We start from the raw sequence: 25,087 nt of genomic DNA on the forward strand, positions 1-25,087 counted from the left end.
CATTATGAAATTCATTTGGCACAACTTGATCCTTATATAATAGAAAATTTCTCTGCTCCGAAGATTTAGATCTCTCAGAACAGTACATGAGCAATTAACAGCAATGAGGTCTACCACAATGTGATCTCAGTTGTTCCTCTTCACACTTTTCACCTCCAAGGAATTGTCTGTGGGGCTCGTACCCTCTCTGCTAGCTCAGTGTGATAATTTCTAGGCTTTAAAGACGTTCTCAGTCTTGGTGGTGAACCCCTAAGCACTGCATTTGAAGGGAACTAGTTCCAATGCAAGAGGTGGAAACCTACCTCAAAATCCTCCAGTACCTAAACAAAGTTGGATCAGAGTTCAAGTCAATGCTCTGTCTGATCAAGGCAGGAGTTTGAGTCCTTAACTCCACATATGAATGTCCTAGCAATTATTCTTTAGATCACTCCAAAATGGAACCAAGTCCAATAAGCCACTTCATGCAAACTACTTCAGTAATAGCTGAGAGTCAATGAACAGTAGACTAAGAATGACTCTCCAGCCTGATGTTAACGGCACTCACTTGGGAAGCTGGGACAAACCCTGTTATAGTAAACATTGTGTGGAATAAACTTCTTCAGTATAAAAAAGGAGTGAAATGTATTAAGTCACAGAGAAAAATCCTTTTGCAACAACTTTGTAAATGTTGCCCTGCATTTCCTTGCCTTTTATGTTTGCATTTGCCAAATATTTACATTTGCCAAAAATGTTTCCTCTTGAGACATATGGTACATTTCATGTTAAAGGAAGTACAGTGGGCTGGGTAGGGATGGTAGTGGTTTTGGTGTGGAAACCTGGAAAAATTGTGAATTCGGTTCAGTTTGAACCAACATTCTTTTTCAACTGTTTGGCTTGGCAGCCGAACTGAAAAACTAGTTATTTGCACAGCCCTAAGCCCTCCTTTGCAGTTGGACCCCTGCGTTTTACTAGGAAAATTGTAGCATAGTCCCTGGAGCTGTTCATCTATGGCACAGAGTCATGAAATGGAAGTCCCACTAAAAGTTAGGAGTGTCTGAAGCTTTCGGAAATGCAGGAGCTCTAAAGTGGGATTAAAAGCTGGTATCCACAGTACGTATACTACTGGACTTTCCAAAGACACTATTGTTTTCTTAGATTCCATCTGTCACTTGCTTAACTAAAAGATACCTCTGATGAACATCTTTATGGGAAATATTAGAAAGAGGAGAGTTCTTGACTTGTGTGCATTGTTAGCTGGGAACAGAGACATTCCTTTCTCTAACTTTTTCATTCCATGATGTAATGAGAACATTTTAAACCAGGACAAACAAATTACAAGTGCCAAGCTTTTTCCTAAATGCTGCTTATGATCAAACACACCCATCCATGCTTTTAAATATCTCATAATTAAACATGCATAAATGGAGACTTAATTTGAACATGTAAATTAATCACATGTTGCAACAATTGAAATTCATAACCGAACATCCATTAGCAGACAACGCTGTTCCTCATTCTTTTGTTTGCATGTTTATAGTAATCACGCAATAGGATTTATGGTGCATGTCACCCTTTGAAAATTAATTCTGAATCAACATAGGAGATGTGTTCCCATTTCTATTGTATAGCTTTACTCTATGAATGCAAATAATAGCAAATAAGCCCCAGATGTCTAAAGAGCAGCAGGAGTGACCATTTATTTGATGTATGATGCACGTCATGTCATTTCTGTGTCAATCCTCAAGGGGTTAAATGAGTTTCATGGCTTGGGCATTTTAAGAAAATAATAAACAATGCAGCTCATCCAAAAAACAGCTGCTGTTCTGTTTCTTTTTTTTCCTTTTTTTTTTTTTTTTTTTAAAGAAGACAAAGATATTTAAAATGTGTTTTCAATTGCCTGCCAAGAAAATAAGTTTACGTAAAAGAAACTTCTTTTCCTCCTGAAAAATTGTGATTTTACCTTCTGCAGTAATTTAGGAAAAGCCAGCATTTATCCATGTATTTAGCAACTAAAGAAATGAATTGCTGTGTTGGGCTACATTAAACATAGATGGATCAGAATTAGGTCAGTGGAGAAAACACAGGCTGTACCCTTCAGAGCTAGGCATGCATGCACATTACCTTAAAGATGTTTGTGTAACGGATGTCTGTGTTTGCCTGCATATTTCAGTGCATGTACACGATAGACCATGAAGCTTTTTGTAACAAGCATTTGTGTGAGAAACATCCCCAGCATGTTTTCATTTCCACTGAACAACAACAACACTTCTATTGATAGGAGTAGAGTTCACTTGACTCTCTTGGTGTCAGATTTCACTGCAGAGCTCAATCTTCATCCTCTAAATGTGGAGCCTGGTCAGTATAGCCACTTCCTTAACTTTACTGGGTGTTAGATCAGGCCTTGGAATTCCTCTCCATCAGCTAATGCTTACTCAGTTGACAATACTACATTTAGCTTTCTCACCTATGCAGTTGAAGTTCTTCACAACCGAACCTCTGCCTGGGTTTTATTGTATAAACCCAGCTTGGTGCTCAATGTCCTGCTTTCTAATGTGCTACACAGCTGTCTCGTGCTCTTGGCTTCATGCCATCTCCATGTTACACCACCCAGTAGGTCAGCCGCTTCCACTCTGTTGTTTTGTTAATGCCTTTTATAGAACTACTTTTTTATAGTGCTACTTACAGGAAATGCCTTTCCTGTAACACCTATGAATCATTTACAGCCTAAAATGTTGCTATACGCATCTCAGGCTTAAAGGATCCTATCTTGCCCTATTCTGTGTAGTAACATCACAGAATATATAGACAATGCATTGACTTGCGATAAAATTAAAAAGGAATTTTTTAAAGAAAAACCTCTCATCTTCTGGCACATGACTACTAACTTTGATGGGAAACACCTGGACACACATCAGAACTTGGACTGATCAGTTATCAACCTTGAGCCTAGATAATGAGGGGAACTATACTGGTACAGAGTGTACTAAGTGTGAAGGTAGGAAAGTGTAAAAATTCAGCAAAATGGCTTTGTGATAATTAGTGGAAAGGAGGTCACAGTGTGTCTTTCTATCCTGCACAAGCCTCTTATTTATTATTGTGGCATAACAGCATATGGCTCTGAGTTGTTAGTGGACTAATACCATTTCTCAGTTGTTTTTCCTTTCTCTTTTCTCACAGTAAGATGCAACTTAAATTCCTAAACTCAAAACCCCCAAAAATTCAACCCACAAGCCCCAGTGGTATTTGGAGTTTATGTATTCTTTAACCAAAGGCCTTTGCATAACCAGATACTGGTACATTCTTTAGTGAAATTCTTGAAGCTTTGGGCTTAACCACTGCTTCTTGCATTGAAGTGCTTGAAAACATGTCAACTATGTAGCTGTACTGGAGGGCTGTGCAGATGAGGTATGCCCTTTTTCTCAAAGTGACTGATGGGTGTCAAGGTCCAGACCAAGGCAAGGTCCTGGCTCCAGCTTGAACAGTCCCATGGTGATGTCAGAATTTCGGTATTTATATTTAAATATTTTTTGTTATTATCATTATTACAGAGAAAAGCTGAAGATTTGGCATGAATGAATCTAGTACGGAGATATCTGCTGGAGTAAGCAAAGAACTTTAAAGCTTTGTGAGTTGGGAATTGCCTCATTCATTTTTTCATAGGTTATTAATTCTGAAGTCTTTGTGCTGCCTGCAGCAGTGGACTTGGGTGTGGGCAGGAGAAGTTCACCAAATTGTGGGCAAAGAGGCTTGATTTCTGAAAGAACAAAAAGGAACAATACAGAAAAATTCTTGTTGGAAGGAGAGAGATAAAAGTGCTTACATAGACTTGAGAGAGACAGAAACACACAAAGGGTTTACAAGGGGGTAGTTAAAATGAAGTAGGATTTAGAAATGTACTTAGGAAAAATAATCCTGAAAAGGAAAAGAACAATCTCCCCTTCCACCCAAAATCAAAAAAGAACACTATTAAAATGTTCTTAAAGTATTTAGTTTCTTTTAATAACACTCATGATACATTAGGCAGTCCAACATGATTCTGTGTGTATTGGCAAAGCATAGTAGCTTTTTGGATACTTAATCTTCATCGAAGTGTGTTTCAGATCTATGTGTGATAAACCTCATTTGTTAAATATGGGAGATTGATCTACTCTGTAACACAACAGTTGTGTTTCACATAATGAACCAAAATGATGTAATGGTATCAGGTTTCCTGTCTCTTAGTTGACTTGCTCCATTTTTCTCTAAAGTGTGATGTTAATGAGAAATATTAGTATCAGGACCCTTTTACTGAAATATTTCTAAAACACTGTAATTGCTTTTCTTTTAAATCCTCTATATAATCTGCATTGCTGTTCAGTTTACTATGGGACACTAGTGAGAGCACACAGAAATAAAATCTAAGGTTAGGCCTTTCTTGCCCATATTTGACAATATTCTTGTTCAGGTATCTTGAATGGGAACATGATCAAGAAGCACAGAGCTCAACAGCCACAGTCTAGAGCAAGCTAATCTGGCACTGCTGTTCTGGGCAGTGGATCCTTTGTGGTGTTAGGCATAGCACATGATCTCAGTGTCCCTTTCTGTAACATAGGGTGATGAGAATAATTTAATTCCTATTTGACACAACATATATATTTGCTATAGGCAGATGAAATGTTATGGAAATAGCCTTACTAAGGACTATTCAAAATCAGAACGTATCCATCATTCATTATTTACTTATTTATTTACTTATTTATTTTTGGTTTTATCTTTATTTTTATTTGTATTTTTATTTGTATTTTTACTTTTACTTTTTACTTTTTTATTTTTATTTTATATTATTTTTATTTATTTTTATTTATTTTAGTGAAGGATTATTCAGTTCATAATTGAAGATACCAAAACATTTAATGGTTGGATTTGTCTTCTGGAGAGTATTCTGAATTTCAAGAAAACTACCCCCCACTGTTTCATTATGAGAAATATTCTAAAGGCTTTCCAAAAGTTTTGTCTTTATGCAGAACCACAGTCTGTTTATTTCTTCATGCCAAAGATGAGGTTTGGCAGAGGATTGTCCTATACCCTTGCCAAAAGCTCTCCTAAGAGCATACTCAGTTAGTTTATATTACTACTTTTGAAAAAGGAAACATTAAAGAAACCATATTTTTAATACAGTATAAAGGTCCTCTGAAGGCTGAAAATGCCTCCCTCTTGCCCCACCTCACTGCAAAGGGCTAGGGGAAGTGAGAGGAAAAAGGAGTCCTACAGTCAAAAGAGCTGCCTCTGTGTGAGGCCTGAGAGCTAGGACAGTTTTACTCTAACCTTCGTTTCCCTGCAGGTGCTGGTTTTTGAAAATTGTTTCTAAGTCTGGTTGCCCAAGTCAAGACAACCATGGCTTCATTTTCAGCAAGTCTGGGCATTCTCAACACCTGTTTTTGCTGTGACTGTTCAAGGGAAGAAGGACTTAGGATGCCTCCTGCCAGCCTCCCATCCTACTTACTGCAAGTGCACTTGGAGGACAGGGAGGGGAGCACCCAGTGCCTTGGCCTTTCCCTCTGTCAACTTTGTGACCATATAAACATAACTACATCTGCTCTGCAGCCTCACAGAAAGGTCACAAAGCCAGAGGAAAGCCATGGTTGTTGTATGACTAACTTGCATTTTCTTGCTCTTAAAGTAGTATAACCTCTAGCTGGTGTCTGGGACCTTTCTCCATTACCTAGTGTGTCACACCAGGCATATTCTCTAACTCTTGACTTAATAATGGACATTATCCTACATATTGGGGAAAGAGAGACTTCAGACATCTTTCTAACTATGCAGTAGAAAGAACTGCCGTTTACCAAAGTGTTTCATTTTAGTGCATGTTTTTGCTTTTTTAAAATATAGAAAACTATTGTCATGGAAATACCTGATTCTGTAGCTATATTATGTGCAGTGAGAGAGCATTTCAGGTGATTGTAAAACAGTTGTGTATTGTAAATTGAGAAAAAAGTGGATGTCTTTATCTATCCATCCATCCGTCTGAACTCAGACTGTATTTTAGAAACAGATGTTATAGCCTTCATCCAGCTCAACATCTCTCTGCTCCAGCAGTTGTCCTTTCAGTCCATTCATTGTCCATGGTCACGGGTCATTATGCATGTGCCAGCTCTGGTCAGCTATCAAAAAGAACTCAGCTAAAACATGGAAGACACGATTTTCCATTTGAGTTCCCAACACTAAAATGGTATCATTTACTTTTGAAAGATTTCTTTTTCAAAAAAAATTAAACTACCACATCCAGAATTTCTTGTTCAACCATAAAGCCTTTTCCTCCTAGGGATCAGTTCAGTTCAGTGGCTGAATACCTAAATGTCAGGGATTCATATGCACAATCTACAAAATCTGGTACATACTGATATGTTGGAATAAAATTTCAGTCCCCAGTCTTGAATGGATGGGATCCTTTTTTCTGTAAACATTATGTGGCTTGGAGATTTGTCAGAGTTGCACCAATGTGGGTCAAACTGCATGGTCAGGGCCTTTAAGACTTCGTCAGGAAAGTTATCATTTGAGGTTCAAAGCATTTCTACTATAATATGAAAATTAAACCATGCTGCAAATTCTTAAAGTATCCAAAAAGAGGGTTAGTTTATTATCTGCAATTATCTTCTATACTGGTGTTTCTGGAGAGAATAAACATGGAAAGCTCAGTGTGTAGATCCTCTTGTCACAACTTTGCACTGATAATCAGATGGTAAACTTTGAAGATCTTCATCCCTTTTTATTCTGCAAATAGATATTTTGCTTTGTTAACCTGCTGAAGGATTTAAAAAGGAATCAACATATTCTGTAGACTCAAAGAGAAGGGACTGTTTATTTCTGCATTCTGACCTCCTGAATATTACAGCCAAAAATACTGCTTTTTCACATTTGCATTGACCCAATTCCTTTTATGTTTGATTAAAGTGTTACCTGCAAATGCAAACTTGTGAGCACAATTTAGTTTCCAGTCTTCATTTTGAAAAACTGTGATTCCCTGAGCTCAGAATGACTAAAGTCTTGTTTGCTATGGCTTTGGATTGTCTGGTTTTCTAACAAGGCATAAGCTCCAATTGGAGCTTTTCCAGTAGCTGGGAAATTCATAACTGCTCACTACTAGTGGATTCTCTGAAGGCCTAGTAGGGTATGTTCACACTGAAGCCTTTCATTTATTGGAAACAGTATTAAGGTCAGCCTATTTACCCATCCAACTATTTTCCTACATCTTGGTAGGAATGCAATTATGTTTGAGGTGTCTGCTTTTATCAGATATGGTGGGAATTAGTGATTGTGTCCAAAAATTATTTAAGAGGTAATATGTGTATGATCAGTCATGTAAGCAACACTTGGCTATGTAAGAGTTGTTTCCCTAGGAAATCTGGCACCTGTACTGCCAGAGATATCTGAACCCCTATGGATTTTTATTGTTCTATTCCTACTGTTCAATAGAGAAGGAGAGATAAGAGAGGTTCATCTGATGTAAAACAGCATTCCTAGAGGATATCAGCAATTACCAATGGACTAATTTCCTTCTGATATTCTGCCCGTTTCTGGGATTGCTTTTCATCATGGTGGTCTTTAAAAAAATATGTGCAGACATACAACTGCCCTGTCAGATGAGAAATGAGAGTTAGTAAATTGTTTCATTTTTGTCATTTTTTCAAAGTCCTTTCTCATGTCATCAGCCAATAGGCAGGATGCAAGTGACATATTGAGGCTCTGTTTATTTTCACTTCTGTTTCCGTTTGCTATATATGAAGATGATCCTAGATTTTGTTACAATAATACTTTTCATTCAGAAATTTGGACCTCCTCTGATGTGAGCCCCAAACATTTCCATTTATAAGTGCAATACGTTAATGCCTATGTAATTATAAAGCGGTGCCAGCTTCTAACCACGCTGTCTTACCTACCCTAGTCCTTTGGAAATGTTTTGCTTGCAACAACTTTATATACTAAACATGTTTGTTTAATAAAAATGTTGTTATGATGACTATAAACAACATATTTGTGACATGACTAATGTTTTCATGAAGTTGCTTTCATTTTCACAGGTCAGTGCTTCCTTTTCCAGCTTCACAAACAGTTTTCTCAATCATCTGGGCACCAAGTTGGTGCCTCAGCACTTGGATCTGTGTCCTATGATTTGATCTTCTTTTCAGAGTGTTCTCTCATTTGTCCCTGTCCATGTGCTGTTTTTCTGACAGTTCTTTTTTTCTTGTGCCACTTTATGACAGCTTTTCTCCATGATGTGCTGTTAAAAGCATATATCCAGATATCCAGGAAAAAAAAGAAAAGTGGAAAAAAAGAAGCAGCTGACCAATAACTTACCTAGAAAGTAAGTAATTTTTTTCTTATTTATTATGAGTGTATGTTTAGCTATGTTATAATCTACATTCATGACTTTCTGTACAACATAGGGCACATTTTGTGAATGAGCTTAAACACTATAAAATTGTAATTATTCATGAATAGTCTGTCTTTTATTGCTAATGACACACATCATACCAGCAGAGTTTGATATACCAATTATAAGAATAAAGTTCATCTGAGGTAACAGAGTTTATTCCTTTCTCAGGCATCCAGCCTGGATCTCAGCTACGAAGTAAGTACCTCTACCACATCTCATTACCAAAATAGCAACCTTCTTAATCCTTTGCTGTGAAGAACAAAGGTTTGATTCAGTCTCTGGAGCAGAAATAGGATCTTATTAATGCACTGGCAACTAAAGTGTTGTTATTTTTGTTAGAAAAGAGAGAAGCAGGAATTTGCTGATATGTGTTAGATTAAGGGATTTTATTATTTTGAAGTTAATCGGATTGTTAGTTAGGCCTTTTGAACGGCAGTTGAAAATCTACAAAATATCTTTTAATTTAGCATTCTGGATGAATTCAGGAGCTGCTTCTTCAGCTTCTATTCTTTGTATCTGTTCTGAAAGAGTCACTTAGGATGCCAATTAAATGGTGTATTGCTTACTCTGCAAGTGGTGGAACTAGGAGGAAAGTTCTGCCACTCTTGACAGGAGTACTGGTCTTGCTGGGCTCCATCCACTTGCCATCCATTGGATCAGAGCTTAGACCCAAGGCACCAGTGAGGTACCTCGTGCTTGACTTTTGAGGATCAGAAGAGAACTGTGCATCAGCTTAGTGTCCAGGCTTGAACAGGTTACAAATGATGCATGAATTCTTGTTTGAAATGTTAGATCTCTGATGGTGTTTTATGGAGTCTCTTTCTTTTGAAAGATTTGCTGCCATGTAGTGTTGAGCTGCAGCAGACTGTGGAATTTGGGATCCCTGTGGAGTAGGCTCTCTATGCCTCTGGCAGCTCTTCAGGATAAAGTTGAAATCAGGGTTGCAGAGGAGCCAGAGGAATTCTACATGGTGAATTAAATGTTCTTGAGTTTGAGGACCTGGAAAAGGGTGAGGAAAGGATCTGGGTGAGCTCTTAAATTGGTATGAATGACTGGCATAGAAGGTATTGCTTAGAGTAAAAATAAATGCAGTGTAACTGATCCGCTGAGACCAGCAAACCGTTTCTGGAAATGACTGGTGCTTGATAATTCTTAGTGATAGGCAAATGCCACACTCCAAAATACGTGTGGTCCATTGTGCAATTCTGTGTGGGTGTGGATCTTTGCAGGTTATTGGCCTATGCCCTTTGGCATAAAATGTGTTTGTCTAAGTCTTAGTATGTAGAACTTTGGGTGTTTATCTTCATGTGTATGTGAAAGGTTCAGGGTTAAGCGAGGAACTATCCCAGAAGCTGAGGTCAGCAGAAGTGTTCTGGCTAACTGTTCCCAGGGCTGAGTAGTAGACCAGTAGGATGGCATTTTCAGTGAACCTCAGTTTGCTGCTTCTGTTCCTTATGGTTAGGATAAATCTTATGTTTGGACTCCAGGAGATATGTGATAGAGTCTGTAGGCTGAGACTTGTGGCTTGACTGTGTGGACTTTTATTTGTGAGCTGGATGAGATTTCTAGGCATAGTCTAAGGCAATTGTGTGTTGTATTAATTGCTATTTTATCCTGATTATTTATATCCCCAGAATGTTTTAAGTATCAAATTTTGATAAAACAGGAATGCTTCAAGTGCCAGTAGGATACAGGCCAAGCCTGTTCTCTGTTATACCCCTGTAAAGCTGGAATAATTCTATTGACTTCTGAGTGGCAGCGGTAGTACAGAAAACAGAACTGGACCTGAGAGGTGAAGCAGAGGGTGTGCATGTGTGTGCGCCTTGGGCAGTGAAACAGCTGACTGAAAAAAACAGCTCATGCACTGTTCCCATTTTCCCTTGATGGTTTCCAGCTGTCCTCTTATCCCTGGCATATGAAATGACATTAATTAGGGTCAGCTTATAAAAATAAGTGGGAAGCAGTGTGCTTTACCCACCTTATAGAGCTGTACATAAACGATGTGTTACATACAACAAACTGCAACTGCAGATGCTGAGCAACACTGCGGTTATTAAGCCAGGAGATGAGTAAAGAGAAAGTTCCTTTGGCAAAGCAGTCATAGGCAGGATGGCTTCTCAGACTGTACAATGGAAGAAGGTATGATCGCATGAAGGAAATCAATGTGTATTGCACCTGAAACATAATTGAGAGTGTCACAGACTTCATGCTTTGTTCATCTTGGGTCTTTTAGTATTAAATGAGGCAGAAGAAAGGAAGGACCTAAAGAGGAGAGTAAAGGAAGAAGGGAGTATTCTTATTTTCCCTAACCAGTAAGCATGTATTTGTAGGGTATTAACATCTTGTTTGTTGTTGCTGTTTTACATTTCTGCACATTTTTTCATTAGGGACTGTAGGTGAATTTCTCAGAGAATTTGGAAAATAAGTACAAGTAAAATGTATTTGAAGAGTATGTAAACCTAGATTTTCCTCTGAGTGTACTGTCACGATGTGAAATTGAATGAGTTATATTTTATGCTGCTGCAGCAAGACATGGACAGGTTGCTAGGAAAGTATTATCAGGAACTGGTTGAAATCAAGAGACGCAGAAGGAAACGCATTATGCAAGGCATGGAAATCACAGTGTCTTAACTCCATAGCCAGTCCCAAAGGTTAGTAAGATTTTGACGAATTGGATGAATTGCTGCAGGCTCTGTCTAAAGTAAAGTGGAAACTGAAAATTCAAATTTAAGTGACTATTAGAGACTTAGTGGAAAAAGTTATGCAAAAGTTGGAATGTGTGTTAGCTGCAGTTATGATGGAAGGTGCAAAGGAGAGAAATGTTCAAGCTTGGTGTTGCCTGACTAGAAGTGTTGTATAAACCTAGAGAAATTAACCGTATGACTTTAAAAAATGAATAAACAGCAGTTACTAATGTGGACACTTACAAATATGGACAACTATAATACTGGAAAACCAATGTTTGCTTACTAAGATATGATATTATTTGGTAAATGAATGGCCTTCTGAGGTCCAAGTTAGGTGAATTACAACAATGATAAAGTTACATTATGACTGGAAACTTTTTCTTTTCCTGGATGTGTGTGGACAGTGGAGGAGAAAATGGAAAAAAGTAAAAAAGCTTGTTTGGAAAGGGGAGTAGGGGAGGGAACTCTTGTATTGTATGAATTTACTGTTTTACAGTTAAGTCCAGGTGCAAACAGATCAGAAGCGCTGCAGTTTTTTAAGTGGGTAGTTTCCACTTAATCTAGTGCATTAAAGTCACTAGCCACTGGGTGGAGGTGGCAGACAAACTTCCTATTAGGTGTTTTACTATAAAAAGAATGGGTGAGAAAGTAGCCCAAGATCTAGAAAAGTAACTAAGAGACATGGTGGAACTGCACGTCAGGCTGGGGCTGGCAGTTAAAGTGGACAAGTTTCAGAAGTAAAACAGTTTTTAGTTCTCATTTGTGCTTTGTACTTTAGAAAGATAAAACAATAAGATTTGTAGGCATTGTAGAAAAAATATTTCTATCAAAGCATCTGATGTTTAGCTCTAGGAAATCTGATGCTGCAGCTGTAGGAAATATCATGCATCAGCTGATGGCCATGACCTTAACCAGAGGGCTTTCAGGTTGCAATACTGAATTTAAATCTATTTCATCAGCTCAGAAATATCTTGTGAGATCCTGGATTTCCTTGGCGACCTAGATAAACTCTTATCATCTTACAGAGTCTGGGAAATTAAATTAGCAAGAGGAGTTTGGCCTGTCATATTTTGTTTTCATTTTTCATGTGGAGGCAAATCCTGAAGGAACATGTCCCTTAGCAGGAGGGCACTTAGCTTTCTTAGTGGAGCAGGACTTAGTGTGAAGTTGGGGAAGCCTCTATGAGGAAGAAGGAGTAATCATATCAAGAAAGCAAAGCAAACTGTCATGCTCTGACTTGCTCTTCAAACTAGTGAGCAAGGCCAGCCTTTTACTGGACTGTAAGAATATTACACAAGACTCATCCTGCATTTCTACTACTAAGTGCTTGAGTCACTGAAGGTATGTCTACTCAGGGTTTGGCAGCCAGATATGAACTCACTCTGTCCACACTCCAAACTGGCTGGGTGAAAGTTGGCTCTAAATACGAAGCTGTGTAGCCATGATTAGCATGTAGCTGAGCCTGAGCTAGCAAGTCCTGATGGGAAGCAGAATACTAGCTTGGGATCAGCATTACAGGGTTGCAATTACATGACTTTAGGATTAAAGGTAGCTTCTATCTGGGTATCTTGGAGCACTTACAGAGGGAACTGGCATCTGCTTGCAATCTCCCATGGAAGTGTACCCTTAATATGTTAGAAGAGTTAGCCAAACATGGTGATCTGGAGAAATAGTTCCCAAAACACAGCCCATTTTATTAAAAAACATCAACAAACAACAACAACAGCAAACACAAAAAACTTTCAGTAAAAATCCAGTGCCAAACTCCAGCTTTAACAAACAATCTGTTTTCAGATGCCTTCTGTTGGGTCTGAGGCTTGAAGTATGCTAATGTTAGAGGGAAAGACTTAAAACCATACTTGCTACTCAAACTGTATTTGAATGGAAACCCAGCTGGTCAGTGGGAAGGACTGTGCAACCATGACAAATGAACACCTTGAAGTAATATCTGCCTGAATTGTATGTCACTCCCTGTACAGACCATCACACAAGCATCTTGCTTCCTTGCTTAAAATGAATGGCAGCTTATTTAACTTGTGTCCTAGACTCTTAGGCCACTTAGGTACTTCTGTAAGATGTGTCTCTTTCAAATTACTTTCTGTATTTCATTTCCATGTTTCTTATTTTCAGAAAAAAACATTTTTCTTAATAAAAACTGTGGCTATTTAAACAATTATTTTGTCCTTAGCCCCAGGAGTCCATTAATTGACATGTTCTTGAACCAAATTAAAACAATGTATTCTGTGTGATATAAAACTATTCTTAACTATGGCAATAGCTCACTATACAGTCATTAGATTAATACCAACTATTATCATCCAGGATGCTCATCTGGTTTTACTGAGTTTTGTTAACGAAATGGAAATGTATGATTAAAGTCATCCTGTCTGTCCCTCTAAAGTTGTGCCTGTGAATGAGTCACTGTTTTACAAATGGGTGTTGCCAGACATTGATATTGAATGCGGCTCCAGCCCTCAGAGCTCTGGGTCCAAAACTGCATTCTTGGAGTCCATACTGGAACACAGAAATTCCCATTGAAATCTGTGGGAATTCTGCATGGCCAAAGCCCAGCTACCTTTATGGCTGGCTGTGGCAGCTCAGAGAGGGATGTAGCTCTATGCAGTAGGCGCTTAATAGCTTGGGGACTCAATATAAGTTTTATGCATCTCTTCACTTAGTCACTTGAAACCCATGATGGAATTGAGGTTACCACATTCCACTTAAGCTTTGTTTGTTTGAGGTCAGTTGTGTGCCCTCTGCTGTCTCTGGACGTGACACTTTCTGCTCCACTGGTGAAACTGCAGCTGTGGTTTCCATGCTCACTGGGCACAAGAACTATTTGTACAAGCCCCAGTGTGTCAGTCAGCTTGCCTGCCCTGCCTGCTGCAGTGGCCCTGGATAGCTGCACGAATGGTGGAATGTGCTTCAACCTTTTGGCAGATATACAGCTGTTTGCATATCTCAGAGTAAATAGTTCCCAAAGATGTTTGGGTGGAGTTGCTCTCAGAAAGCTGTGTCTTATGGGCAAGGTTGACCCAATAGTTAATTTGCTTCAAATACTAGATAGGGTTTGAATAGTCCTGGCCTTGGGGAATTTCACATCTGGATTCAAACTCTTTATGGCTACTGTCCCCTAATCTGTGCCATGGGCTGTTCCCAAGTCATAGCTCTGTACTTTTCCAAGCTTTGTTTTTCATGTAGTCCCCTCAGGGCCATTTGTAAAAGTAGGAGGGCCAGACTGGTAGTTGTAATAAAGGGAAGCATCATCGCTGACGTCAATGCGGCTCTGCCACTTCAGATTTGCAGGGATCAGGCCCGTCTACCAGTGGGACAGTCTGCTGGGGGGGAAGGGAGGCAGCCTGAGAAGTGTTGGGTTTGCACTTTGCAAAGTGACAAACAGGGTCTGAGTGCAGTAGCCAGACACATTTATAAAACAGGCTGTTGGAGAGACAGCTCTGTGTGGAGACTTGAGTCTTGATTTACTCCTGGTCATTGTCCTGATATTCCATGTCTTTGAGACAGTTTTTAAAAAACTTAATATATGGAGTTCTGTGAAGATAATTGGCTGAGACCCCTTCTGTGGTTTCTGGGTGGTCTCATGTGTCATGGGAGGCTGCTTGTGACATAGCTGCTTTTGTGCAGTTGGGTAAGGCAGTAGTGGAGAATCCAAGGCTCGTTGCTGTCTGATACCAAATGTATGGCTGCACATACATTTGAAGGAGAAGGAGCTCACCAAGCCAGTTAAAGCTTCCAAATCCTTTACCTATCTGAAGATATTTAAAATATTTTTGAAAATTTAAGGGAATAAACCTGAATTAAAACAAAGGGTGATCAAAAGCTCTGAGTAAAGCAGAAGAAAGCCAGGGTTTTCTCATGGGTAAAGTGAAGAAGAGAAGGGGGAAAAGGCCACTTAGTAGTAACACACACATTTTGAGATCCACTAGTACTGTTCTCAGAACTTTGCTTGTCTGGTGCATTTCTCCTGTGTTCATCTGAATTGTCTCTCCAGAAATCAGCAATTGGGAACACATAAGAAGTAATTCTCTTTGCCAGGTAAATGGGAACAATAGTGGAGTGGGAAAGAATGAATCACTGCCATTAAGAAGAAAACTACTGTTGCTCTCATCATCGACACAATGCAGTGTCTATTCTCAAATGTCAGGGCTAATAACTCACCATTTACAAATTAGATTTAACCCCCTCCCACACAAACCCACATAGTCCTTGCTAGCCTTCAAGCTTAGGTCATAGCTGGCTTTCTCAGAAGGCCACCAATAAAACCTTCAAAATATATCTTCACCAGACAGTCTGGCTGCTTTCAAGATTGAATACTCCTCCTCTTTTGCCTTTGGATGCTGTTTTGGTTACAGCTACGTCACTGAAAAATGTGGAAATATCTTTGAAAGCCCATCTAAGGTCCTAATTATCCTTAATGTAACAGAACCATTATCATCTACAGCTGAAATAAATAACACAACAAGTAAGAAAAATTCCAAAATTTTGGTTACTTTAATAAATTTCTAAACGTGAAGGAACTCATAGATCTCTATCCAATGCAACCAGAAATTATTAATGCAGGTAGGAGTATCAAAAGCTTGAGTGTTTCATCTGGAACCTTACAACATCTTCTACTGAGATGATGTTTTTCATCCTGTGTTCTGATAGACTGTAACTGTAGCTGCCCAGAAAAGATGTAACAGGGATGCCAGTTTCCTAGATAAGCATCATGTAGGTGTACAACCTGAGATGTTGTTAATTTCAGATGCTCATTGGGTTATTAATAGACTCCTTACTTTGGAAGTAATGGGCTTGTTTGAATTCCTGGTCCTGACATACAAGAAACATTCAGGATATGTTTTTCAACCAGAATAGCTTTTAAAGTGAAGCTGAGACAGATAACTGGAAAAAAAGAAAACAGAAATAAATTTGGGACTGAATAGTAAAGTCCATTTAACAGATTCTGCTTGCCCAGTCCAACACAAGCAGTTTTTTTATTAATTAATCAATCATCCTCTCTTTCCATGCAGATTGAAAATTCTTCAAAGTGGGGTACATGCAGTTCTTAGCACAGCTGCTTGCTGGGGGTGTGTGCTCAGTGTGGGGGATCTATCAGCAGCCTGATTACCTCTGTGTGATCTTGGGTAAGGCCTGGATAAAAATCAAAGGCCAGATTGTTCTGTTTTACCAAATGTGTTGCCTGGGGCCTGCTAATTAATAGAATGTCTAGGAATGTCATACATCTATTGAAAAAAAAGTGTCACTTGAAAATTGCTATTGTTTTAATTGAATATTGTCACATTCACATAGTGACTGATATCTCAGCGTACCAGCCTTTTTGAAAGAGCAAACTGGAACATGGGAAAACAGGCCACTCATAGGGAAACACTGTCTGTTTTTAAGTTATTTTTTAACGTAGGTCTCACAGAGCATAAATGCTCCCACATGTTGACTGGGGGGCCTTATCCTGAAATCCAAATGAGTGTTCCATTCTTTTGAGTTATTCCATCAAATGTTAGTGCCTGAGGCCTACTGTAAACAGGGGTTGCAGAATTGGCCTGATTTTGACCTAGCAATAGAGCATAACTCTGTGAACATTTGCTGGAGATACGACACTTAGTAACATGGGCAGACCAGCTGAAACTCAGAAGTTGTGCATGGTGGTAAGCATGCAGGATTGTCTACCAGTAAGTGTTTGCAGGATTGGACAGTAGGTGGTCCTACTTTATTTGCTGTTTTAACAGAAGTCTGGTCCTTGTTATTGAGTGAGTTAGTTCCTCTGGGAAAGGTGGGTGTAACTTGTCAGGACATGAAGGATAACTAACCTCAGACATTTGGGAAGTTGTGTGTGTGTGTGTTTTGATGCATATGATTGTGTTATGTAAAATAGTGAGGCTCACCCCCTTCTCTGCCTGATCGTGCCCTCTTGTGGGTTTCCGTGCAGTTCCTTTGAAGGAGAAGGGTAGCTCATATGATGAGGTGAGAAAGAAGATGAATGGAAATAGAAACCAGGAGGAATCAGATCTTCAGCTGAATAGCTTTAAGGGCTTCTAGCATTCAAATATGTTTTGGCCTGTGTCACTGGGACCATAGAGGAAAAAGAAACCTTATTTAAAGGCTAGACCTTGATTTTTAGGGAATGATTTGGCCAGGATTTAATTGTGCGCAATAAGAGATATTTTATATTATACCTCACTGTAAGAATTCTTCAAATGCAACTCCTTGCTGTTAAAAGAAGCTAAAATACTTCTTTTTCTTCTCTTTGTAGTTCTTGGATTGGCAGACAGTTCTACATTTTGTTTCTATCAGTGTATTATAGCAAAGGTACATGTTTTGGGTCATGGGTATCATTTTGAAGGTTTCTTATGTTGAAAACTGTTGACCCAGTCAACAAATAGGTCATTCAACGCTAGGTTTTCTGGGAACCCAGCAAAGATGATGGCATTTTGGAGGTGGAAGGAAACAATGGATAATGAGGGAGAATATCTTTTCATCTGTCAAATACAGTCATAGTATCTCTGCAACACTGTACTTTAAGTGCAGTATGCTGGTTTTGGCTTTTGTGAGAGTTCTGAAAGAGTTGTGTGCACTACACAGTCTGATTGGCAAAGAGCTTTTCTGTCCTCACATGACCTTCTTTTAATTTTAAAAAAATTCAATAAAAGTTCAGCCACACAGCAAGGGATGAATTTAAAGACTGCACACCATGTGACAATGGTAGAACTTTCATAATAGCTGTCATATTTGTTGGTTTAAAAATCAACTTCATTGTCATAGTTAATAGTTTGCAGCTGCTGCAGAACACAGGCAAATTGCTATGTATGTGTCAGTCTTAAATGCAAGTAAGATCCACTGACTAGGACAACTGGGTTAGTTTTTCCTATCTATTGGTAGTATTGCTGATCATCATCTCTACGCGATGAGAGGAATTCATTGCCACATTTCAGCACTGCTGAGCTGGCTGTGTGATCTTGCAAGTAAAATAAACTTGTTTTCAGTGGTCTGCCAAAGTATACTCCATGACATCCCATTAAAAAGGCTTTCAGGGTTATGTATAAGTAGGTGAAATCCCTCTGCAAATCTGTAGGATATCATCAACATTGATTTAATCAATGAAAGTAAGTTACATGAAAGGTGTTAAAGAAACAGAATTTATCACCTAATGTGATGCTCAGGAGTAAAAGAAGCCATTCTGGAAGATCACCAGGTAAACTCTCTGCCAACAGAGAGCTTGTGAAAAGTATTTGTAATTTGCACCAAGGCCATATCAAATGGAAATGGGAAGTAGATGGAACAAACCCTCTCCAACATGCTTATGAAGGTGATTAAGCTCAGAAAGGCCCAGTGGTCAAAGTGTAGCAGCAGGCTGAGAGCAAGCAGGGGAGTATGTGAAGGGCCTGCTAGTTATCCTGAACTGGGGGGCAATTCAAAGCATCACTAATGTATTTTAAATTGTGACAACTGCAAGGAATTGTGTCTGAAGTTGTATGTTGTGCCATTAGTCTGACTAATTATAGTCTTAGATTTAGGGAGATTCTACTTTTTTTTTTTTTTTTTCTCCTTTTACTATATCTGCTGTTAGAGCAAAAGTGAGCTTAAACTGTGGGCCTAAACTGTAGACTGAAATTTGAGGGACATTCTTTTTCAGCTACCTCAGAAAGACTGTAGTTATTAAAAGCAGAGCATCCAGATCATTAGGAACCTGCCACTCTGGAGAAGTCAGGGAGTTCAACAAGTGCAAGTCAGGAAATCTAAGATGATGTGTTCTGGTGGCTGAAGCTCAATTTTTTCTACCAGGAAGCAAATAGTAGAGGAGTGAGAAGGTTTAATGACTAAGTATACAAGAAGATGGTGGTTTTAATCCTGAAGTCAAAGACTCAGAACCCAAAGGGAGGGAGGAATTCCCCAGGGAAGGGTAGGTGCATGTACACACGCACGCGCACACACACACTCCTGCACTGGTTTACTGGTCACCACTACTTCACTTATTCAGGTGAAGTTTTTGACATGTTTTCTGGGACAGAACCTGAGCCTCAGGTCTCATTTACAATTCAGAGTAATTCAGTTTGGCATTTCTGTGAACACTGTATAATTACAATTATTTCAGCTCTTGTTATCCCTTCAAGCTTGGTTAATCTGTCATTGTGCTAGTTTGCTTTATTCACATAGAGACCATGACTAGCACTTAAGTCTGAAGTGAATGTATGAGATCTCTAGTTAATTTGTGCTTTCTTTCTCCCCATCTTCTGTCTTTCCTTCTTTTTGGATGTTGTTTTGTTTTAAAATGAATGGAAGTGTATACCAGAAGATGAATGCAACCTTCAAAACACCCTGTTCAGCTTTGTAGAGGGCTCTGGGAGAGTGGTTCTGTGGAGTCTGGAAATGCTTAAAAATAGGTACCTCCCCCATTCCTTAACTGTATTCCTCTTCCTCTTGATGGAGTTTCCTAGCCCCGAGGGGGGCCATCTGGACTGAACCCAGGTAATTCAGGAGCTATTTCACAATTGGATCAAATGTCCTTTCCTCAGCAAGAGAGAGAGAAGGAAGAGAGATATACTTCTCCTGTTAGAATAGTTGGGACAGATGTCTGGATGATAATGGTTGTATATATGTTGGAACTAACCCTTTTGTCATAGAGCTGTCTATATTTTCCTGCCTCTTGGGATAGGGTATCTTACAGGTGTTTGACCAATAGTTCTCTACATCTGACATCCATGATTGTTTCCTGAATATTGCTGACAACGAAACATGTTGTTTTCCTCTATTGGAAGGCATTCTTTTCTAAAGGCAATTTTGCTATCTGAGCCTACAATAGCCGTAGGACTATGTGATTAGAGATGGGGTGGAATTTATCTAACTACATATAAGTGCATATGAAATGTAAAAGTCTGCAGTTATGGAAGTTACTGAGCAACCTTTTATGATATGAGGGTATGCATTCAATATAGTCAATGGATTGCAGGTACCAACTTATCCTAAGGCAGATGTCTAAAATGTCAGATGGACTCTGTCATAACAGTGCTGGTATAGTTTTATTGACTAGACAGGAGATGAGAAAAGATAATAGCCCCAACATTCTTTGCCTCGTTCTCTCACAGTGGTGGGGCATTTTACAGAGGTGCTTTTTTGTATTTCATCTTCCTTCTCAGGTTGCCTTTCTTCTCTCCACTAAATATTGACAGGACTTTTCAGAACAGACATGAATTATATCTGTTTGTTGAATATGAATTTTGATGTTTCTCATTGTAGCTTTGCTTGGGACACCACACAATCTGCTGACATTTTGGAACTCCAGGAGAAAAACAGAACATTTCCAACAGCAAAGGTCTCCTGAAGTTGTTAAAAGAAGACTAGAACAGTGGTTCTTCTTGCACTTTCCTTTCTTAAGGTATTTTTCTTCCTATCTGATTTCCAAAGAGGAGTCAGATTTTCATTTCATGTTGTCCCACCCCTGTGGCATTTTTGACATTGGACAGAAATGAGAAGCCTTGAGTTGAAAAGGTGTCATCAAAACAATGACTAGATATACTTGGAAGAAAGGTTTATTATTTGGCTTGCTGCACTGAAAGCTGCTAATTATCAAGCAATTATGACCAGACATAATTTTTTTCAGTGCTTAAAGCTGCCTCTTGGATTTAATATCTGACTGAAAACAAAAGGTGGAAAAATTTGAAGAGTTCAGAAAAGGCCAAGAGATGTATACGTATTTCCTCAGGGCATCTTTTGCTACCTTGAATTTAAGGCCAAAAGTTTGGCTATCACTGCCTCCTTAGAAAGCATTCTTGGCTCCAATGGTCTGATACATTTTTTCTCTCCTTGCTTCTCAAATAATCAAATCATAAAAGTAGTTTGGGAAATACATTTTGTATCTCTATCCCCTGTGATCTTTGAATGCTTCAGGAGTCAAAACTCCACATGGATTTGTCACAGCTGAGGGCTGTGTGTTTGACTCAAAAAAACCTTTGCACACAAATTAGAGGACAACCAGTGCAAAACAATGTGGTTATAATGCATTAACTAAGCAGGAAGCATGGCGATCAGCCTATGCTGTGTCAGGAAACAATTTGTCTGTGCAAATGGCATGGCATGGTGCTGGGGAAGACAATGCTGCAAGCAATGTTCAGTAGGCTGGCTGCTCAAGAAGGTCCTACAGGGGCACTGTCAGTGAATCAATCGGCTTGATTTATCACTGTATTATATTAATTCTACTCCAGGGTGACTTCATTCAAGTCAGTGAATTTGTCCTAGGGTAAAGTTGGAGAAAAACAGTGCCTCATCTCTCTTGCTTTTTGCATGTATTTTTTCCACAGAGCCATAATGATCCTTTCAGTTCTGTCCTCTTCAGGACCTGGCTGTGACAAGGTGGGAGCTGGAGGCCTTTTAGGGTTACTTGGAGGAGATGGGGTATAATCTTGGTATTGGAAGAAGTTTCTGAACCCTAGATTTGCCAGCTCATCTTTAAAAATAATTTCTGATGAAGTTACATGAATCTTACATTGTGGTTCTTGGGAAGCAAGGCACTTGGAAAATAGGATTTACTGTTGCGATGGAACACCAGAGGCTGTCACACCACTAAACTGAGAATAAACAGAGAAGAAAGCCTGCATGAGAATGCCATGAAAGTGGCTATAAATGAGGGAGGGAGTAAACTCTTGCCTCAAAACAAAGAGTTTGGCATTTGCCTGTAACAACATGCAGGTGCTTTGCCAGCATGAAGAATAGGATTGAGAATTGGAAATCTACATCTCCATGTTCGTCTTTCAGCAGGCTTCCAAGCATACTCATTTTCATTCAAAATCACTACCAAGCTGTTTATGATAGATCTGTGCCAACTGCACTGTTTTATGTAGCCATCTAAGCCAAATCATTGTGACCTGATGTGACTCAGTTTTTTAAAAGGGTGTGCCTTCAGAATTCTCATTTTCTTCAGTTCAAAGTGAAACACTGGGAAAAGTATTGGAATGGATTTGAAAACAGTGCAGCATTTTTATGCAGAGGCAAAAGTGCTATTCAGGCAGACACTAGAAGAAAATATGTCTCGGGTGTGTTTTTCAAAATGGGTCTGAAATATTCACTGGAAAAATATCAGGAATCTTTGACTTAAGTAAACTAGTTCACATGCTCTGATTTTGCCTATATCTATGGTCTTGGGAACTGAAAAAATAGGTTCTAGGGGCTCTGTTCCTGAAATTTCAGTTTGCTTTTTGTTATCTGTATATACCTTTATTGAAAAGGGTACGTGGAGTTTGTTTTTTTCCTCTTTTTTTTTTTTTTTCCACCTTTCTCTTTCTTCTTCTTCATATTTCTCTGAATGTGAATCTTATATCTTTATGTGAATTTAAAGCCTATTAAAGCTATGCAAAACAATTACGTGGAAAACGCTCCTTTTTTGGTTGAATACACCATTTTAGAATATCCCTTATTTATGTATTCAGTGGTTTAGATGTGTTCTCATGCATAGGTAATGGGTGACTATGCATTTTATTCTTGCTTCCTCAAATACTGCTAAACAGATCAACATAAAATTTTAATCAGGTTCTTCAAATTGAAGTCACATGATTTCAGGCTCATAGATCCTTTTGACCAGTGTAAGATGTGTAAGACAGTAAGATGTAAGACAGTGTTGCTGTCTTTCTCTTCAGTACCTCTACCTAGATTTAGCATCTTCTGTGATTGAGCTGAATATTTTGGCGTTGTCTGAACTTGTAATCAACTTGTAATCAGCAGCTGGTCTTATGTGCAACACTTACCAGTGGTACTGTGTTGATTTGTTTTTCAAAGATTTGTACTACAACAGATATCAATAAAAATGGATGTGTTTATTTTCCCCCCATGCCAGTCTAAGATTATTTTTTTTTAATATAATATTTGATAAGATACTTCCTCCCGACGAAATTAGAGTCAATGGCATAATTGATGAAATAAGGAGGAGAAGATTACCCAAAATAACCTTTTAGCCTGAATCCTTATTTGAATGGGAAAAGATTTTTTTGAATGTACTTGTTCCAGATAGTATCTACGTTTCTTAGAAATTTGCAGGGCTTTTTGTGGGAAACCCCCAAACTATTTTTGTGTGGCTTTGGCCAAAAATATTTGCTTTTCTCTTACCAAATTTCAAAAAGGTTGAATAGTTGGCTTTTCTGAAGGAAAGGCAATACTTTCCATAAAGAAAAGTTCCCATTTTCTTTCTAGCTCTGCTTTTTCACATTTCTGACAAGCAAAAGAGTAGAAATGTACCTGGAAGTGTAACTGTTGTATTACAAAGCTTGAAAGTAAAAATAAGACTTACAATCTTAAAGTTTTTGCTTGTCGTAGCACCAATTAGTGCCAATGTATTAGGCTCACACTTTGACTTAAATGCAAGCATATATTAGTATTTCTGCCACTGCATCACGGCAAATGCCTTTATGGCTTATTTCCAAATGATACCTGTTACTGAAGTATAGAAGCTGTGGCTGCCTAAAAAAATCTGTACTGTTGCCAAAAGAGAGCAGCTGCCCTTTTGATAATATTTCCTACAGCATTCTCCTGGAGAAACTGTCTGCTCCTGGCTTGGATGGATGTATTGTATTGTTCATTGGGTAAAAAGACTGGATGGATAGCTGGGCCCAAAGGGCCATTGTGAATGGAGTTAAATCCATCTGGCAGCTGGTTCCAAGTGGTATTCCCCAGGACTCAGTAATGGAAACAAATTTATTTAATATTTTTTTATCAATGATCTTGATGAGGGAATCGTGTGCACCCCCAGTTAGGTTGCAAAAGACATGAAGTTGGGTGGGAGTGTTGATCTCTTCAAGGGTAGGGTCACTATGCAGAGTGATCTGGATAGCCTAGATTGATAGGCTGCATCCCATTGTATGGCATTCAACAAGGTTAAATGGCAGGAGCTACACAGGAGTCATAACAACCATGCAGTGATATAGGTTGGGGGAAGGATGGCTGGGAAGTTGCCTAGCAGAAAAGGACCTGGGAGTGTTGGTTGACAGCTGTCTGAACATTAGCCAGCAGTGTGCTCAGGTGGCCAAGAAGGCCAATGGCATCCTGGTTAGCGTGGCCAGCAGGACTAGGGAAGTGATTGTCCCTGTGTACTCAGATCTGGTGAGGCTGCACCTTGAGTCCTATGTTCATTTTCGGGTCCCTCAATATAAGAAAGATATTGAATTGTTGAATTCAGAGAAGAGCAGCAAAGCTGGTGAAGTGACTAGAAAACAAGACATGAGGGGTGGCTGAGGCAAATGGTGTTGTTTAGTCTGGAGAAAAGGAGGCTGAGGGAGACCTCAATGCTCTGTACAGTTTCCTGAAGCCAGTCAGGGGTCGGTCTCTTTTCTCAGGTGACAAGTACTAGAGCATATGGAAGTTGCACAAGAGGAGGGTTAAATTAGATGTCAGGAATAATTTCTTCATGGAAAGCGTGGTTAGGTTTTAGGGCAGGCTGCTGAGTGCAGTAGTGGAGTTACCTTCCCTGGAGACATTTAAGAGCCGTGTGGATGAGGCACTTAGGGACATGGTTTAGTGGTGGACCTGGTAGTGTTAGGTGATGGCTGGACTTGATGATTTTAACGGTAATTTCCAAATTAAACAATTCTATGATTCTAACGTAAGCAGAGACCTGCAGTGTGGTGGAGACAGGACAAGGGAACACTGGTCTGATTCCCTTCCAAGCCCTTAAAACCAAGCCTAAAGGTTCATTTACCCTATAGAAACTAAAGATTTTCAAGATTAAAACAAGCCTAAACAGCAGCCTGTACCAACCACGGATAAGTAAGGAAGGGCCTTTACATATTAACATCCATATTAATTTTCAGGTGCATAAAATGCTTACATCACAATTCTCTGAAAATTTTGCTAAACAGATCAAACCACAATAAGCAGCTGTCAGAAAATGACAAGCCCAGTTAAAGGAACCAGCTGTAAATCAACCTAAAAAAACACTCAGTAGATTATTTTGCTGGGAAATGCAGTTGGGGTGATGGCAGAGAGGGATGTAAGAGACTTGAAAATGTTAAAA

At 39.1% G+C, this 25,087-nt stretch overlaps 1 long non-coding RNA gene across 23 annotated transcripts in view; it reads left to right on the forward strand.

Annotated features, from left to right (window-relative positions):
* LOC121070778 overlaps positions 1-25,087 on the forward strand; it is a 235,516-nt gene that overhangs the window by 90,036 nt on the left and 120,393 nt on the right. For 13 of the 23 annotated variants that reach the window (XR_005820215.1, XR_005820206.1, XR_005820214.1 and 10 more), the window contains 3 exons: positions 8,223-8,323; positions 8,564-8,590; positions 20,329-20,467. The exons of 1 other annotated variant lie outside the window; for it this stretch is intronic. This is a non-coding gene — a long non-coding RNA (uncharacterized LOC121070778). The remainder of the gene's footprint in view (positions 1-8,222; positions 8,324-8,563; positions 8,591-20,328; positions 20,468-25,087) is intronic. 9 more of the 23 variants (XR_005820205.1, XR_005820219.1, XR_005820208.1 and 6 more) reach the window with 3 other exon arrangements.

This window comes from Cygnus olor, chromosome 5, assembly GCF_009769625.2.
Source record: "Cygnus olor isolate bCygOlo1 chromosome 5, bCygOlo1.pri.v2, whole genome shotgun sequence".
NCBI classification, from domain to species: domain Eukaryota; kingdom Metazoa; phylum Chordata; class Aves; order Anseriformes; family Anatidae; genus Cygnus; species Cygnus olor.